Below are 17386 nucleotides of genomic sequence, written 5' to 3'. Positions count from 1 at the left end.
CTTCCTGCATGAGGCTGATGGCGCTGCTCAACACAGCGATCACTGCTGTTGGTGAACCAGCACGATACATATGTAAGCTGTGCGCGTCGGCATTGCCTTTTTGGCCTGTATACAGCCATAATATATGAGAGGGATCACATAAAAAGAATGCGATGCCTATTTCTGAGGACAAAATTTCCGTAATACGTGTGAGTGCGTCGTAGAGAATGGAACGAAAACAACCGAAAAAAATTATCTTATCATCCTCTTTCTCGAAAAAGCAAGAGAAAACGGGCTAACGCCGCAATACGACCTCGCATAGTCACGCCGCACAACGGTTATGAATATATAACCGCTGATGCCATATGCTTGTACCATGCGGTATATAAAACGAAGATATCTGTATTCCAGCACCTACCCCTGCTTAGGACGCTCGCGCAGTTTGTAAACGGTCCTTTTGCTGGACAAGCTTAATTCAGACTGTAAGGTATGCTGCTATTACTTGCCAAAACTATTTTATTCGGGGGCGGAAACCTCATCCATAGAACCAAGTAGTCACGCAATGTAACCTGCAGCGAACAGTTTGAACGCTTGTCAATGTATCACGTTACAGCTCCTATCGTAGCAGAACGGTACCCACGCTGTTACGATCGTGAGTATTTTATTATTTTTTTTATTTGAGAAATACTGCCAGCCTTCAGAGAAGGCCGTAGGCAGGAGTGGACAGTACATATGAAAAAAATGATCAAAAAATTACCGACGATTACGTTACTTCCTAATGCGAAATTTGAGCGCAGCAAATAAGCTGTTTCACCTTTTCGATAGATTGAGGCAAAGAAATCGAGCAACACATGTATGCGCTATCACAGAATTTTTTTTTTTATTTTTCACACGTATTCCTTTAACAAAGACTCCATTAACAGTTCTTGACAGTCATGAAGGAAGCTTTGTGGTCGGAGAAATAGACTGATATATGTTCGACTTGGTACACCAATGCTTGATTCTCAAAGACGAGATCTATACAAGTGCCTCGCGAGGTTGTCACAGCCGTGGGACGCGTTACGAGCGAGAGGAACGGGATGTTCTCCCGCATAAGTGTTAGGAAATTGCTGTTTGTCTTTATGTCAACATTAAAGTCCCCCACTACTAACATCGGTGTGGATCGATGGACGGTTAATGCGAGTTGCAGGAAGTGCACGACGTCTTTCGTGAGTGCGGTAGCGGACTCACGAAAGCGGTATCAGTCGGTCGCTGCTAGCGCTGGGGGGATGAAAGGGGGGCGGAGCTGGTTATGAGGCCGACGACAACGCGAAACCCAGGAACGGACGCCAAAGAGCCATTTGTGTAGCCAGCCCTCCTCCACAGTCTCTCCTCCTCCCTTCCATCATCCTCCCTCGCCCGGAGAGCCGACAGCGCGCATGCGCGGCGGCGGAGCGCGGCGGCGGAGGCGAGCTGGTTACGAGGCCGACGCCGACGACGACGACGCCGACGACGACGCGAAACCCAGGAACGGACGCCAAAGAGCTGCGCTCTAAAATAACAAGACAAGAATGCACTACACAAGGCTCGCACTACGCACTGAAAAGTAGCGAAAGACCAATAGTTTGCACGTCGCTTGCGTACAAACCCGTGCTACAGATATAAAAATTGTACAATGATATATTGCAAGAGTGCTTGACAAGGAAAGAAGAAATCAGAACATGGACAATTCAAGCTGCACATGCGTGTCGCTCGATATGACAAACTGCTGTAATGCATCACTTATCGAAGCATTTTGCGGGAGAACCATACCATATGTCGCGAGATGATGTGTTGCTGAAAATTGAAGGCTGATGGAATTATAAAGCACTTAAAAATGACTGCATGGTGGGTTTCTCGACAATGGTTTCTCGACTGTTCCATTCTCCAATAGTTCGAGGAAAAAATGAAAAGGTTTAGGGGCCATGTTTCATGGCTCCTAAACCGCAGCTTAGAAATAGAGGATAATACTGCAATAAGGTCGCATTAGTGATTGGAACACTCAGAAATACACAATGGATCTCCGAGGCTGATTGTAGGCTCAAATATGCGCGCCGACATCGCACTGCGTGTTCCGTCCACCTCAACGCCAGCAGAAATTCCGGCCATGACACCTTAAACGACTTCAGCACGTCTCACAGAACCGTTTTCCAAGTAGAAGACGCACGTCATACTAAACAGACCGCACGACCGCGAAAACAAACGCCAGGACCTACCGCCAAGCGTATACCTGCCATGCAAAAGACCGCTTTCACCCAAGCCAGTATGGCGCTGCTCATATATCGGCGGCGCCACTGCGTTCACAATATGGCGGCGCCTACCAAAAAACGGTCTATTAGCGGCGAGCACGGAGGAAGGAAATTAAGGAGAGGCCCGACCCCCTCTGCGCGCTAGGAGAAAAGTGTGGCGGAAATGACGTATAGGTTCTCATTTTTTGCTGCTTTTTTATTTTTATTTTTTGCTGCATGGCCACGCCTTTTGGGCCACAATGGCGGCGTTGTTCTGATTTTTTGAGCGCTCACACGTGTTGCTCTGGTAGGTTTCGTGCCGTGGCAAAGGCGCTGTGTGGGCGGGTTTGCGTTAGTCACCGTGTCTTGTTGCGCTGTGTTACCTGCACCGTGCTCTGCCGGATGTTGCGCGAGCGCGCGCGCGGAGCGCGCGAAACCACGCGCAGCGCGGCGTGGTTTCGCGAAAGATGTAAACAAGAGAGGAGGGTGGCACAAAAGGCGGAGCATCACCATGAGCAACGCCAACTTCCGGCTGGACTTTTGCTTCGCAAAGGGTGACGTCAGGGCCTCTCAGTTTCCTTCCTCCGTGGCGGCGAGTATTAGGAGTGGCGCCGTCTCGCAAGTGACGTCACAGCCAGGACGCCGCTCGCTCCGGCTCGCTTGGCTGCCGCGCGCGCTCGTTCCCTTCGTGTATGCTTGGGGTATGGGTGGCTCGAGCCGTACGTATTGAAGAATACGTCGGCTTCTTTCAGCTGCCATACCTTAACCACAGTTTCTTCTTCAAAAGCGTGTGAGTCGAGAAACTTTGCGGCTTGGATATCGCAAGCTAAGCAACGTTAAAGGGGTCTACTAGGTTTTGCAATGCATATATGCGCCGTGTCTATCGGTAAATTTTGACTGAAAAAAGAATAAGCAAATTCAACGCGCGAAGTTGTGTATGATGCTTCGCTAAACACTTAACATTCCTTTAGTATTTAGCTATGAGAGGCATTGCATTTTACGTGGAAGAAAAATTTGGTAATTGGCGTCAACATGTTATCCGATATTAGAAAGACACTGCCCAGCGAAGCTGTCATCATGATTCCTATTACTCTGGTGTGTTGTTCTATTCAAATATGGCCATTCATTAATGCGTACAAAAATAGTTAGGCGCGCACTTCTTGTGAAAACGTTTGCTGCTACTTTCATCCCCCTCTGAAACAGGCCTCCAAAAAACGAATTGCTCATGGCTGCTAACACGACGGCGCGTCATGTAGAGTATTTACATAGTTAATTCACAAACACCATAGTAGCAATCACCTGAGAGAAAATTTTAGTTGTTAAGATCGAGAGCCACTCAATTGAAAGTGATGAAATGTTTCATAGTGGCCCTCAGTAGCCTTTATCGACATATGGCACACCCCTGATCACGTAACGGTAGCAATCGACTGTCCGCATGGCGAGGCACGCTATGTTCGCGAAACCAATCAGTTCACTACAACTTAGAATTAAAACCATACAGCATGTTTTTACAGTGCCAACTGGAATGGCTAAAGTATTCTCGAGCTACTACACCGCAGCTTAGATTGTCTACAAAAGGAAAATTCAAGCACCTTCTGTCTCACCATGTCTCGATCCAGCGGTATTTAATTATACAAACGGATAACTATTCGCTTCGTCGGTACATAAAAGGGAACCTTGCAGGCTAAATTAAGTGTGCTCCAATCCAATCGCAAAGATTCATAAAGAAAGCACCACAAGCCTTGCATATACTTTCACTTGATTTCTGACCCTCCACCGGGTGAATTTCGATATCTTCAATATGTCCCATACTACTAGTCATTGACGCTTCGACTTCTTTCTGGCTGCAGCTATGCGGTCCAGCAGGCATGCTTCACTAAAAAAATTGGGCCGAGCAGCCTGTGTCAGTTCGCCAAACAGATTCGTCATGTATATTCCTCAAGCAACAAGCACCAGTAAATTTCTCAAGTGAGCTTGATTTCATTTATTAATTTCCATTTACGCACACACATGTGCAGAGGAGTGGTAAATGGAGGTGGATGAGGGAAAAAAGCTGCACAGACGCGGCTTGAGGTAACCTCACCCCCTTAGGTACAATATGGCTGCAAGGGGTAACACATCAAGCGCCATATAAATTACATTTATATAGTGTCCATAAAACATTGCAGTTATACAATATATGAAAGAACAGTGAAATATTTCCACAATAACAATGCAAAACACACTGCGGCATTGAAATAAATAAATGATATACACTTGGTAACATAGACAAAGAAAGAGGTACATAACATACATTATTAATCATTAACAAACGCGCTCTAAAGAGGTGAGTTGAACGTGTAGCACGGAAAAGGGAATATATATTGGTACATTTCTATTTGTACTCTGTAAATAGCTGTAAGCCTTCATTAACTTTACTTCAAATTTCCGCCGCTTAAAAAAAATAAACACGTGAAGAACCGCCTAATGTTGACAAGCAGTTAAAGAAGCAAGTGAGGCGTGTGTAATCTAAGCTCCAGTATTAGTTAAGTCCCCATGCTACTGCCGAGCGTTTTTGTGAGGAAATGCAAAAATTCGATATTATACCATGAACTACTCGTCGTGAGCAAACCTGTTTTAGCGGAATAAAATCAACGTAACTGCTGTAGAAGTCATATATAGCCGGCTTTGTGACATACTTGTTACACCGCGGCAGGTATGGTATCATAACTGGATTCCTATAGGTTATGCTTTTGCGATTGTCTATCCGCGTATGAAAAACCCGCAATGGGCTGGTCTGCATCGCTTCGGCTGGCACTGTAGCGTTGCCTTCGAGAGCTGCATTGTTGTCTAAGAAATTAGCTCTTTGAATAAATGTCCGCAAAGGAAGACGTCGAAAAAATATATTTGAGACGACCGCCATAAGTATACAAGCAGAGAGAACGAGGGCGAACAAACGAAAACATCGCAGAAAGCGCCCGGACAACGCCCGAACTGTAGCAGACGACAGGCGCGAGTCCGTGCCCTGACGTCACGCGAGCGGCGCTCGCAACGCCGCTCGCGTTCGTTCTCGGGGCTAACAGGTGTTCTGTGCTAGCAGCTTCTACAAGATACGCGAAGTTGACGGTCTCGAGAGAGAGAAAGAGGAGCGAGAGTGCGCGCATAAACACCCTCTCAAACATCGACACACGGCGAGCAGAGCGAGAATGTGCGCCAACGGATGAGTCACCACCCCCCTTGAAAACATTTCAGCGGCCGCGGCCGAAACCGCGAGAGCTATCTACATTCCCAGGCTTTGTTTACGCCATGGGAGCACGTGTCCTGCAGAAAGTTTGAGAAACGCCGGCGAAGGCGATAAGAGAGCCGTTCTGGAATCAAGGCAGGGAGACGGCGCCGTCGAAGAGATGTGACGCAAATTCCTCGGGCATTTCCGGGAGAAGTCCCTTCTTCGAAATTTGCCTCAAGTTAAGTCGAGGATGTCTGCCTCAAGACCAGCACGGGTGAATACGAATGGACACTTGGTATTCCTATTAATTGTATCGTACGTGTCGAAGTCTTCGTGCTTCTCGTTAATTATTTTCCAGGGTCTTGTTAACACCCACCTGAATTGTGTTGTGAGGTGCCTAGCCAAAGCGTGCATGAGTTTATGTATCCGCCTTGTTTGAAGAATATATTTTCTTTGAGTTTTGACAACTCTCGGCTCTGACTCGGTCTTCGGGCCACAACTGGCGTTCGCTGGCGCACGAGGAGACCTCTCATTGTCTCTGCATTCGCGGGGCTATTTTCAGACGCTCGCAAGTCGGCTGTGGAATTCGGCCCGTCGTTGGTGCCTCGTTGACTGGTTTTGTGAAAGACACCTATTGGACAACATTCACTTTCTGTGAAGCATGGCGTCAGTAGCAACACGTAAGTGAACGTGAAAAAAAGCAGGAAAGAAGCAACACACCAGAATACATGGTCGTAGCGACACTGCTGCCGACAATGTTTAAAACTATATGGCTAATGTGAATGAAGTTGACATGCAGCATTCCACTGATTGTGGGTTACTAGAGATGGTTGATAATTTGTTTTAAAATTGGATAACGATTACTAACGCGGCATTGGACGATGCAGGGTTCTTCATCGATTAATTATTATTCGAACTGACTTGTGTTTCGATATTGCTTCCACCTCTGAAACCCAGAAAGGTAGATAACTGTGTTTCAAAGTTTTTAAAAGTGCCCGGCAATAATTATGCCGTGCACTTTTAAAAAGTTTGAAACGCAGTTATCTACTTTCGCAGGTATGAGAGGTGGAAACAAGTTTGAAACACAAGTGTATGCATAAGTTTGATAAAATATGACCTTAAATTTGCTAGAGACTAAATATAGTTGGTACTAGTGGCTTTTGAAAACATTGACAATGTGTGTTATAATATGACACTTCGTTCAGAATTAAATACAATAACTGGTACTAGTAAACCACTTCACAGTAGTTAAACAAGAAAAATGACTTAACTGAAAGGTGAAGTCCAATAACTCCAGTATGCAAGAAATTGCAATGTGCTCAAGGGAAAGGAATATTACTAGTTTAAGATTTTCAACCACGTGCTCTTATCTACAAAGCGAAGGAATGTCGATTGGCAAGGGTTTTTCGTCGGAACCGACACCTTCTTTCAAAGGCCGCACAACCAGCATGCCGGAATATATGCTCGGGCGCAATAGATTTGCTGGAATCGACATGAACTCCATCGCTATGTCAAATACCTGCTCCAAACGTACGCGCATACTGTGCTACGTGTTTAGTAGACTGAGAGCGGCACGGCGATCAGTTTACCGGGTTGCTATATCATGCCTTCAACTGTGAGAGCATTTTAAACCTCCGGCATTGTGTGGCGTGTGCGGTGTATGGGAAGAGATGGGGACGCGCTCGGCTCGGCATCAATCAAGACTCAGAATAAGAGTCGACAGTCGCTCTATCAGAGCCGCATAGTCGGTGCTCGTGCGCCGCCAATCCAGTACGATTTCAAAATTTTCGCGCCAATCCTGTCAAACTTTCGAAAACTAATAATCGAACACGTCTAATTAATGAAGTCACCCAAATAAAAGGTGGACATCGACGAAGATTAATCATTTTACGGGATACATTTAATCGATTATTCATTCATCGATATTGCCAACACTGTGGTTTATTTTAACTGCGAGCGCACGCACGTACCTTGCAGGGTGGGCGGGGCGAAATTAAGCGGCCATACCCATCACCCCCTCCCTGCCCACGACACCAGTCCTTACACACGTTCCTAAAGCGCCGCCAAGTCAATATTGACACTTGACAGCTATTCGGCGTCAACATTTTGCTGCCTTTGTGACTTCTTTTGGATGACGGTATTTGTCGGCACCTCATGGGGTTTGAAGGCCAGTTTTCTCATCAATTCGGTGGTCGCGCGATTAACTCGAGATGCGTTCAGTTGTCACCGTAGGTTGAATCATCTCTCCTTTATGCCTTTCTCACTTTCTGCCACCATCTATTCAACGGTCACGCTCATCGTTGTTTCTTCGTTAGTTCAACCTTCTTTGTTTAGACTGATTCAGGAACCAGGAAAGGGATTCGATTGGTAGTCAGCTGGTCTGTATGCTTGAGAAACGGGTTGCGGTCGGTGAAAATGCCAGTTGCGTTTAACGTTTCCTTTTGCTTTATTATTTCATCGAATGAGGGCTCAGCGTGACGCTGGTAGATCCTCGGAACCGTATATCCGCGATAGGGGTTAGGTCAGGTGGAAAACAAAATCATGCGAAACAGCGTCCATCGTCAAGCCCTGCAATAACCGTTAAACCCATAAGCAGTATGACTGTCATCTCGTCTGTTTTCCCATAATTGTACAGCACTTTACGCGCAAAGTTGGCACCTGGGAGCAGGAGTCGCGAGGAGTTTACAAATTAAGCGATCTACAAAAGGAGGGGGCCGAGGCAACAGCCAAACGGGAAGGAAAAGGGAAAATTAACAAATTTATTCGTTGTATGTGAAGATATTTATGGATCAACATCTTTTTATTTAAAAGGAAGTAGAGAAAACGCCGCCGGGAGTGGAGTACAATTCGCTGTGTTTTGAATGACGCTTCTACAGTGTTACGTTTCGCCTACGACGTGCGGTATAGCCGGCGCGGATGCAACGGACGCCGTCGCTTCGTTCAAAGCGGCGGACATTTTGGCCCGTTCAGCACTGCCGTAACGCATCCTGCCATGCGCATCCAGGCATGTTTCAATGCCACGTGTCTTCGTGTGTGTGTGTGTGTGTGTGCATGTTGGTGCCCACGCTTGTCAAAGCGCGGCAGCCGGGGAGAGGAGCTCCCCCAACTGTGAAGCGGGGAGGTCTGACCGGCGCCGAACCGGCGGATGCGTCACCTACTCGTCTCAACGTGTCTCTCAGCGTGTCCGTGCCCTGCCGTCACGTCACTGCTTGCCCTCGACTGCGAGAGTATAAAAGCAGCTGCCCCGGACGCCAAGAGAGAGGCTCCGAATTCTTCCGTCGAGTAGCGTGCTCTCCCGTCTCTCCACTGCGGTCGACCTGACCGGCCGCTCTTTTGCGATGCTAGAATAAACAAGTTGTTCTGTTAGCAGTCGACTCATGCTTTGCCGGGACCATCGGATGATTCCAGTTGTGCCCCAGGCCGCCAGGCCAACGCTACCCTTGGGGTTAGCGACCCAGATGCAACAAGGGGTGCCAGCGGTGATATTGCAACAACTGTTTGCCAGCGGTGGGATCGCGACAACGGAGGCCAGCAGCGAAGATATGCGGTTGACTGTATGCTGAGCAGCACAACGACCATCCGGGAGCAGTGCAACAAGCCCTGTGTGATGACTGGTTGCCTGCAGCGGAACGACTGCGCTGAATTCTTGGCTGCGAGGTCTGGTGAGTGCGGGACTTTTTTCTTCTGAGTTTTGCCAGGCTTTTGTTAGTGTCAGAAACAGAGCTGGTAATTGTGGTTGTCGTTGCTGCCGGGTTAGTTTGCGGCAAGACAATAGTAGACAGTAGAGAAAGCAGCATTCAGAGCAGCCATGGATTTGAAGTCGTTGCGCAAACCGAAATTGCTGGAGCTTGCAAGAGAGTTGGGTCTAGATGGCTCAGACAAACTCAGAAAACCAGAACTGCTAAGGGTTATTCTTGAGTTAGAAGCTGAGGATGACGAGCTGTCGGAATGCCTTGAGACCATTGAGGAGAGGGCAAAAAGACAGGAGCGCGAACTTAAAGAGCAAAAAGAGAAACAGGAGCGCGAACTTAGAGAGCAACAAGAAAAAGAGCGCGACTGTCAACACGCCTTGGAAATGAAGCGTATCGAGGTAGAGATGGAACGCGCTCGTAATGGAAGTCAGGCACACGGTGCAGGAGAACGAGTATTGTTCAAAATGACTGACCTGATGCGGCCGTTTAAGCTTGGAGAGGACATTGGTTTGTTCCTGGTTAACTTTGAGTGAACGTGTGAGAAGCAGGGGTTCTCTCGGGAAACGTGGCCACAGCGCTTGCTCACTTTGTTACCCGGCGACGCGGCAGACGTAGTCGCTCGCTTGAAGAGAGAGGAGGCAGAGGATTTCGACAAAGTGAAATCGAGTCTGCCAAAAAAGTGCAGGCTGTCAGCGGAGGCGTTCCGTCGGAAGTTTCGGGAAAATGAGAAAGGCAGAAGTGAGTAATATACAGAGTTTGCCTACAGGCTAATGTCAAACATGCAGGAGTGGCTCAAAGAAGAGAAAGCGTTTGGTGACCACGAGAAAGTTCTGCAGTGTTTCGGGCTGGAACAGTTTTATAGTCGGTTACCTGAGAACGTGCGGTACTGGGTCTTGGATAGGCCAGACGTCAGTACGGTGGCTAAAGCCGCTGAGCTAGCCGAGGAGTTTGTGACGCGTCGGGCTCGCGGAGCTAAGGACGGTCAAAGGGTGAATTTGGCTCCAAGTTTGAGAGGCCGAAGTTCACGCCCATGAGAGCAAGGGGGGACGCACGTAGTGCGGATGCGAGGGAAAGCAGTCCGACCGAACGGAAAGAGACAGCGGCAGCCGAAGCCGAACGCAGAAAGCGGTTCGAGACGAGGCAAGTGCGCTTGTGTTATACGTGCCAGAAGCCGGGTCACTTTTCGGCGCAGTGTCCGGAAACAAAAACAAAAGTCGTGTTTTTGTCATTATGCAGCACTGACGAGAACATGAAGCTTCTCGAGCCTCACATGCGAGACCTCCTCGTGAACGGGAAAGAGTGCCGAGTGCTTCGCGATTCCGCAGCTACAATGGATGCAGTTCACCCTTCTTACGTAGAACCCGATATGTTCACGGGCGAGTGCGCATGGATCAAGCAAGCCGTGGAAGCTCATAGCGTGTGTCTGCCCGTAGCAAAAGTGCTTATTGAAGGACCTTTCGGAGCGCTTGAGACGGAGGCCGCAGTGTCATCTATGCTGCCCCCAGCACCCGTACCTATTTTCGAACAGGTCCGATCACCTCCTGCGCGAGAAGGGGCTTTTGTTTGGTGAGGCTAGCGTTCAGGCCTTAACCAGATCGAAGGTTCGGCAGCTCGCTGCAAAGGCGGTAGTTGCGGGGCCGACGCTGTCGAACAATGAGAAAGGGTCAGAGGCGCAGCAAGCTGATATTCAGAGCACGTCTGAACTGAATAAAATTGAGCCTGTAGCGTTGAAGGCACCAGATACCGGAGAGGGAATGCCCGACAAGGGAAAATTAGAAGAGCTATCTGCAGATTTGCTCATCGCGCCTACGTCAGACGGACTTAATAGGCTGCTAAAAGTCAGCTGGTCGGCTTTGATAGCCGAGCAAAAAAAGGATGGCAGCCTAGAAAACATACGCTACATTGTCAAAGAAGGCATCGCCAAGAAAAATGCTCGTTTTGTGGAAAGATGTGGGGTCCTGTACAGGAAGTATCAAGACCGCAGGGGAGTGGAGTTCGATCAGCTGATCGTGCCTCAGTGCTACCGTCAGGATCTGTTGCGCATGTCGCATGGGGGTTCGTGGTCCGAACACCTAGGAGTTAAGAAAACTAAGGACAGTCTCTTGCAAGAGTACTATTGGCCAGGGTGTTTTCGGGACGCAGACCACTTTGTGAGGAGATGTGACACCTGTCAGCGGGTGGGCAAACCAGGGGACAAATTGAGGGCGCCGTTGAAGTTGGTTACTATCATTACGGAGCCTTTTAGACGGCTCGTTATTGATACAGTGGGACCTCTGCCGGTAACAACCACGGGGTACAGACACATTTTGACTGTGATCTGCCCAGCGACAATGTTCCCTGAAGCAGTGCCGCTTAAAGAACTCAGCTCAGTTGAGATAGTCAACGCACTACTGTCCATATTTGCGCGAGTTGGTTTTCCTGCGGAAATCCAATCAGATCAGGGCACAGTGTTTACTAGCGCTTTGACGACAGCTTTTCTCGAAAGGTGTGGGGTAAAGCTATTACACAGCTCAGTGTACGACCCACAGTCGAATTCCGTTGAGAAGCTCAACTCCGTCATGAAGCGCGTGTTGAGAGCATTGTGTTTTGAACAACAAACTGACTGGGAGCTGTGTCTGCCTGGGGTGATGTTTGCATTGAGGACCATGCCGCATGCGGCTACGGGGTTTTCGCCAGTAGAGCTAGTGCGCGGTTGCTCTTTGCGGTCTCCACTTCGCATGCTTCGAGACGGATCACTGCCCTCTCCAATGGCTGCAGACCACCTCTTCCACAAATGGCCGCTTCCTGCGCTGGAGCCTCGCTATGCAACAGTATTGCTTTGAGGTGCGTTACAAAAAGGGGAGTCTCTACGGTAACGCCGATGGCTTCAGCCGAAGCCCCTAACGTAGGAATTAGCCTCAAAGTTGTTTGTTACTGATGTTTTTCTTCCTGAGGCAGGATTTTTAAGATATTGCTTTTGTTTAGTGTTTCAAAGTGATGAGGTGCTTTCTAGTGCAATTTTCCAATTTGTGGACGCGTTCTGAGTGCTGCTAGACTACTGTAAGGAACTAGGCAGTGGTATAAAAGGGGAAAGAGCCTGGCATGGCTTAGTGAGGGTTGTGCCGTGCTTGCTGACTGAGTGGTTGAGTTTCGGCGTAGTTCTAACGCTTGCCGGGAACGAGAACAAAAATGTCAACTCTCCCGTAGTCACTTTTCAGTGTCCTGTGTGAACCTGAACTATAGAACGAGGCCTTCTCTGTGCGCTGCGCTCAAGAAACGCCGAAGGACGACCGACTTCGGTTATGAGCATCATCGAGCGACATCCCTCCGGACAGCGGATGCAGTCCCTGGACCATCGGGATCTCCTTCTCCCGGCGGGGCGGTCTGTTACGTTTCGCCTACGACGCGCGGTATAGCCGGCGCGGACGCAACGGACGCCGGGGCTTCGTTCAAAGCGGCGGACATTTTGGCCCGTTCAGCGCTGCCTCCTGCCATGCGCGTCCAGGCATGTTTCAATGCCACGTGTCATCGTGTGTGTGTGTGTGTGTGTGTGTGTGTGTGTGTGTGTGTGTGTGTGTGTGTGTGCATGTTGGTGCCCACGCTTGTCAAAGTGCGGCAGCCGGGGAGAGGAGCTTCCCAAACTGTGAAGCGAGGAGGTCTGACCGGCGCCGGCCCGGTGGATGCGTCACCTACTCGTCTCAACGTGTCTCTCAGCGTGTCCGTGCCCCGCCGTCACGTGTGCCTCTGACGAGGCGTTCGCTCTTGCCCTCAACTGCGAGACTATAAAAGCAGCTGCCCCGGACGCCAAGAGAGTGGCTCCGAATTCTTCCGTCGAGTAGCGTGCTCTCCCGTCTCTCCACTTCGGTCGACCTGACCGGCCGCTCTATTGCGGTGCTAGAATAGACAAGTTGTTCTGTTAGAAGTCGACTCATGCTTTGCCGGGACCTTCGGATGCTTCCAGTTGTGCCCCAGGCCGCCAGGCCAACGCTACCCTTGGGGCTTGCGACCCAGATGCAACAATGGGTGCCAGCGGTGAGATTGCAACAACAGTAATAAAACGGGCCGCCTGACGTGGCCACTTCACTTCTGTGCTTATGTGGGTGTTTTTCTAACCTTCCGCGGTGGACGCAGTACGTCTAGAACCGCAGCGTTCTGCGCTCTACGCGGTTGTACGGGAATGGCGGCCGCGCATCGTTACACAACTTGTCAAATAATTATACGAGTCGGTTTTGGCACTTAACTTGGTAGAACAGGAAACGAGGGATCCAAAAGAACCCCATGGGATTCTTTCGCATATATATATTTCTGTAGAATGCTTGCAGAGCTAATTCAAAAACCACTATTAGAAATGCTTGCTTTGCACTTTCACTTATTTACTTGTTGTTAGAAGTGTTCTTCCTGCCCTTTCCTGCGCGAGTTCATTTAATGTGGTTGCTTGTTTGCCAAGTAAAGGACAGATATATCCCACAGGCTTACTTGTGAGATACACCATATTCCATTCCTCATTATTGGGTTTACGCGTCCTCATGGCAAATGGTGGGAGTTATTCACAATGACACTAGTAAAAATACACCCCCACCCCCTCCTTTGCCTGGAAAAGTTACCTTGTTGCCTCCCCCCCCCCCCGCCCCTAAGAAATCCTGGGTACGTGCCTGTGCTACCGTTTGGTCGTTAAATGGACATTTATTTTTACCTTGGCCAATAATAACATAGAACACTGTTACCTTCAAGTATTTCAAATAAGAATGAGTGTCAGGTTGAGTGAGAATTTGTTTGCGAAGTTCAAGGCACGACGGGATTACAAAGATACTGGTTCTTCCGACTCTGTACTAATCCTGTTTATCCACGAATGAGTTAGGAAGTTCTGAATAATATTCCGGTACACAGTTTAGGGAACTACCAATTGTGCTCCCGGATAGTTCGAGCCACGATCTACCTGCCCCTCCCGCCTTCGATAATAGACATTCCTTAAATTTAGCACATGCTTGTCCAGAGAAAAATGGGTACATCATAACCAGCAACATTATGTTAATTCTTGCAAATGCTACAACTGTGAGAATGGGTTGGGAAAAAGATTCACCGGCAATACTATACTCCCTAATGCCATATTTGAGCGCAGCTCCATACGCGTTTCACTTCGAGATATATTGGCTGGCGTGGACCATCTATCCCGTGCGACTCGTTACAAAAGGAGCGAAGTGTGGCGCGACTGCGTTGCTAATCGGGACATTTCGACAGGCACCGAGCGGGTGACGCGTGGCCGCGATTCACAGCAGCCGCGCTAAACAGGCCTCCGCTAATGCAGCGCTTTGTTTTCATATCTAGTAACTTTGGACGCGCTCACTGCATGCCATAATTGAATAGACTACGCGCGCTACTCTTGCGCCATCTCATAGCCATGGTGTGGCCCTACACGTTTATGCGTTGCATATTGCAATCACTCAGTTCAGCCCTTGGACGCGGCCGGGCAGCCACCATTGACCTTTAGCGCAACCACGTGACGCGACGTCACGACAGCCGGAGGAAAAGCTGGGCCCCAACTTTAGTGCCTTCAGCGCAACCACGTGACGTGATGTCACGACAGCCGGAGGAAAAGCTGGGCCCCAACTCGCGCAATATGCAACGCATTCTTGGCTTAACCAAGCTAAGCCTGGCCATTTTTTTACTCGCGCTTTTGCCATAACCTTCTCTTCCATTTTCCACCTCACGCTTTCATTGTAGCCTCCTCCTCGGCTTTCCTCCTCGTTCTCTCTTCACCTTTCATCTGCTGCTGCGCTCCGTGTTCCCTCATTCATCCTTCGCTCTACTCTTTCGCTCGGTTACGCCGACGACGCCGAGGCACGCCGACGCTCAACGCAGGTACGGGCATTTAAGAGCTGCGTTCTAAAACTGATTCCAAGGTTGCAGAGTTCGGGTGCTAGTTTGGAGACAACCTGAAGTCACAGATTAGAAGTTACATTTAAATGTTCCTGGCAAACAGATACATGACTGGAATGTTCATCTAATCTATGATTATCTTTGCACCATTTCTTGCTATACGCTGCCATTACTTTCACACTACCCACTCAGAATGGCATATCAGTCAGTGAGCGCGTTGACACTTTACTAAAGAAGAGTGGTGTAGGATTCGGATGCTGTCAAATTAATGGGGATGGCGCGCTTACAGGCAAGCAGGTTCATCGAGAGTTAACATACGGTTGGGAGAACTTGTGTTCTGAAAGAAAATAAAACAAAACAACCTAGCGGCATTGAAGCTACTACAACTGATTGCTTGTCTAGGTTCGAGAGCTCACAATTCCAACCCTCAGTCACAAGCACTGAACTAGACGCATCGTAGGTTCGTCCGACACTGCCGAGCTAAGCACAGGCTTGAAACTTGACTGATAGTCTACTGACAAGCAATGGCTTAATGAAACGTGTCCTGTCTACCGCAGCATGTCAAAGAAATACTTCTTACGCCCGCAATCCTGAATGTAACTTCACGGTCAACTTCGGGCTTTTAGGCTAGCGCGACCCCTCAGTTGCGGTTGTCGTTGGTCCTAAATATACTGCTTGTTGAGGAATGCTACTGTGAGGAACAGGTCGATACAGACTCCCCACAGAACCGCTTTCGAGTTGAATTTCAATGTGCCTCACAAACGTTCCTCTTTCCTCCCCCCTAAAAAATATCGTGGGGCGAAGCGTTCCTATGAAGACGGATTAACAGCGCAGCTGTTTAGGCTGCACACATGGGCTGCATACGTTATGAAATCATATTTTTTTTTCATATGGCACCACACTACGCCGACACATGTACCACTGCTGTGACTGCAGCTCCCTTGCACGTGGCGTTATAACCGAAGAAGCGCATTCACGAAGTGCTGCGCTCCGGAACATCCTCCCAGAAAATCCTACACCTCTGCCCCGGAAGTTTACCCGTGCTGAAGCCACACGCCTGCGACGCATCGTCACGGAGGCAGTAGTGACACCAGCGCGCCGCGCTATAGGATGCGCCTCCAGACCTGGCAATCAGCCATTGGCCGTTCCTCTCCAGGCAACCAGCTGCTGGATCAGCAGCATATTTTCTGGGGCTGCTCGGCTCTTGCCGAGCGCCGCAGAAGGGCGGTAGCCACCTTATCCCGCCTACTCTGTCGCGCCAGGATTTGGAAGCCTGGCGCCTTCACACTGCCCCCCCCTCCTGATCTGGCCCCTCATATTCCCCTCATTAATTGGATTTATACAAGACTCAAGAATGGTCTATAATGCCTGAACTAACGTCCTCCTCGTTACCTCCTTCCGCCCTGATGGGTCCACTTCCTGGGGTCGGAAACTTTTTACGGTTATTTTAATAAACGTTTTAAGAACAACACGTGCACAGGCGCCGTTGCCACACTCCTTCCGCCTCTCATTATTCGTCAAACAGGATTTAAAACATATAAGCGCAGGAAGGCCTACTTGCTAAACAAAGTGCACTGTTTTATACATATAGTGCTTCTCTTACAGCACCGAATTTAAGTGGTTCTATTTGGACCCAGGTAATTAACGTATATTTGGAAGTTGGCAGAGTGCTTGAAGCTTGCCTCACCTTCTTGCGATATTGCACAATCTCCGGGATCGCAGCACGCATTCCTGTCCAACACGCCAGAATAACCCCCCCCCCCCCCCCCCCACCAACCTCCTTGGGAACGCATGCGCGGGGCCTTCACGTTAACAACCTGGCTGTAAAAATGAAAGAAAGAAAACAGCGAGACTTCAGCAGCGACTCTGCCTACACTCGGTGGAGTCGAGAAAAAAATGGGTAGTCTAGGCACATGCGTAAACACGACGTTCGTCCTCGGTTTGATAATTTCGTCGGTAAAGAAGAACAGAGGAATGTGGTCGTGTGGAAAGTTTCGAATGAAATTCGCATTTTATTGCAGGTTGCGCCGTGATACAATAAGTAAATAACCGCAGTAATTCCAAAGCCAGCCAAATAAACAGAAGCACCAAATCTACGTGCCCATAGTGGCGCCAGTGATGCATTCAAGCTCATCGAGACAGTACAAGATAACAACGACACACCATACAGTCGTTAGCATGCTGAATCAAAGCTCCTGAAACAACATTCGAGACTTGAATTTTCCAGCGTTCTACTTCTCCTAACATATTTATCTTGCCATTTTTGTGCACGAAAATAGAATATTCTAAATATGAGTTGGTTTCTTAAATCTCTTAAAAATGCAGTTTTTCTTTCAATTGCAGCGAGTGCTATTCAACTCAATCCGGCGGCTATCTCACAATATCATTTGTATGTTTTACCTGTATTT

At 48.8% G+C, this 17386-nt stretch overlaps 1 protein-coding gene across 1 annotated transcript in view; it reads right to left on the bottom strand.

Moving 5' to 3' along the window:
* Positions 1-17386, bottom strand: part of LOC135912879 (endothelin-converting enzyme 2-like) — a 219294-nt gene that overhangs the window by 160237 nt on the left and 41671 nt on the right. The window lies entirely within an intron of this gene.

The sequence above is a fragment of the Dermacentor albipictus genome, chromosome 1 (genome assembly GCF_038994185.2).
Source record: "Dermacentor albipictus isolate Rhodes 1998 colony chromosome 1, USDA_Dalb.pri_finalv2, whole genome shotgun sequence".
Lineage (NCBI taxonomy): Eukaryota > Metazoa > Arthropoda > Arachnida > Ixodida > Ixodidae > Dermacentor > Dermacentor albipictus.
This window is presented reverse-complemented; position numbering and strand designations above follow the sequence as displayed.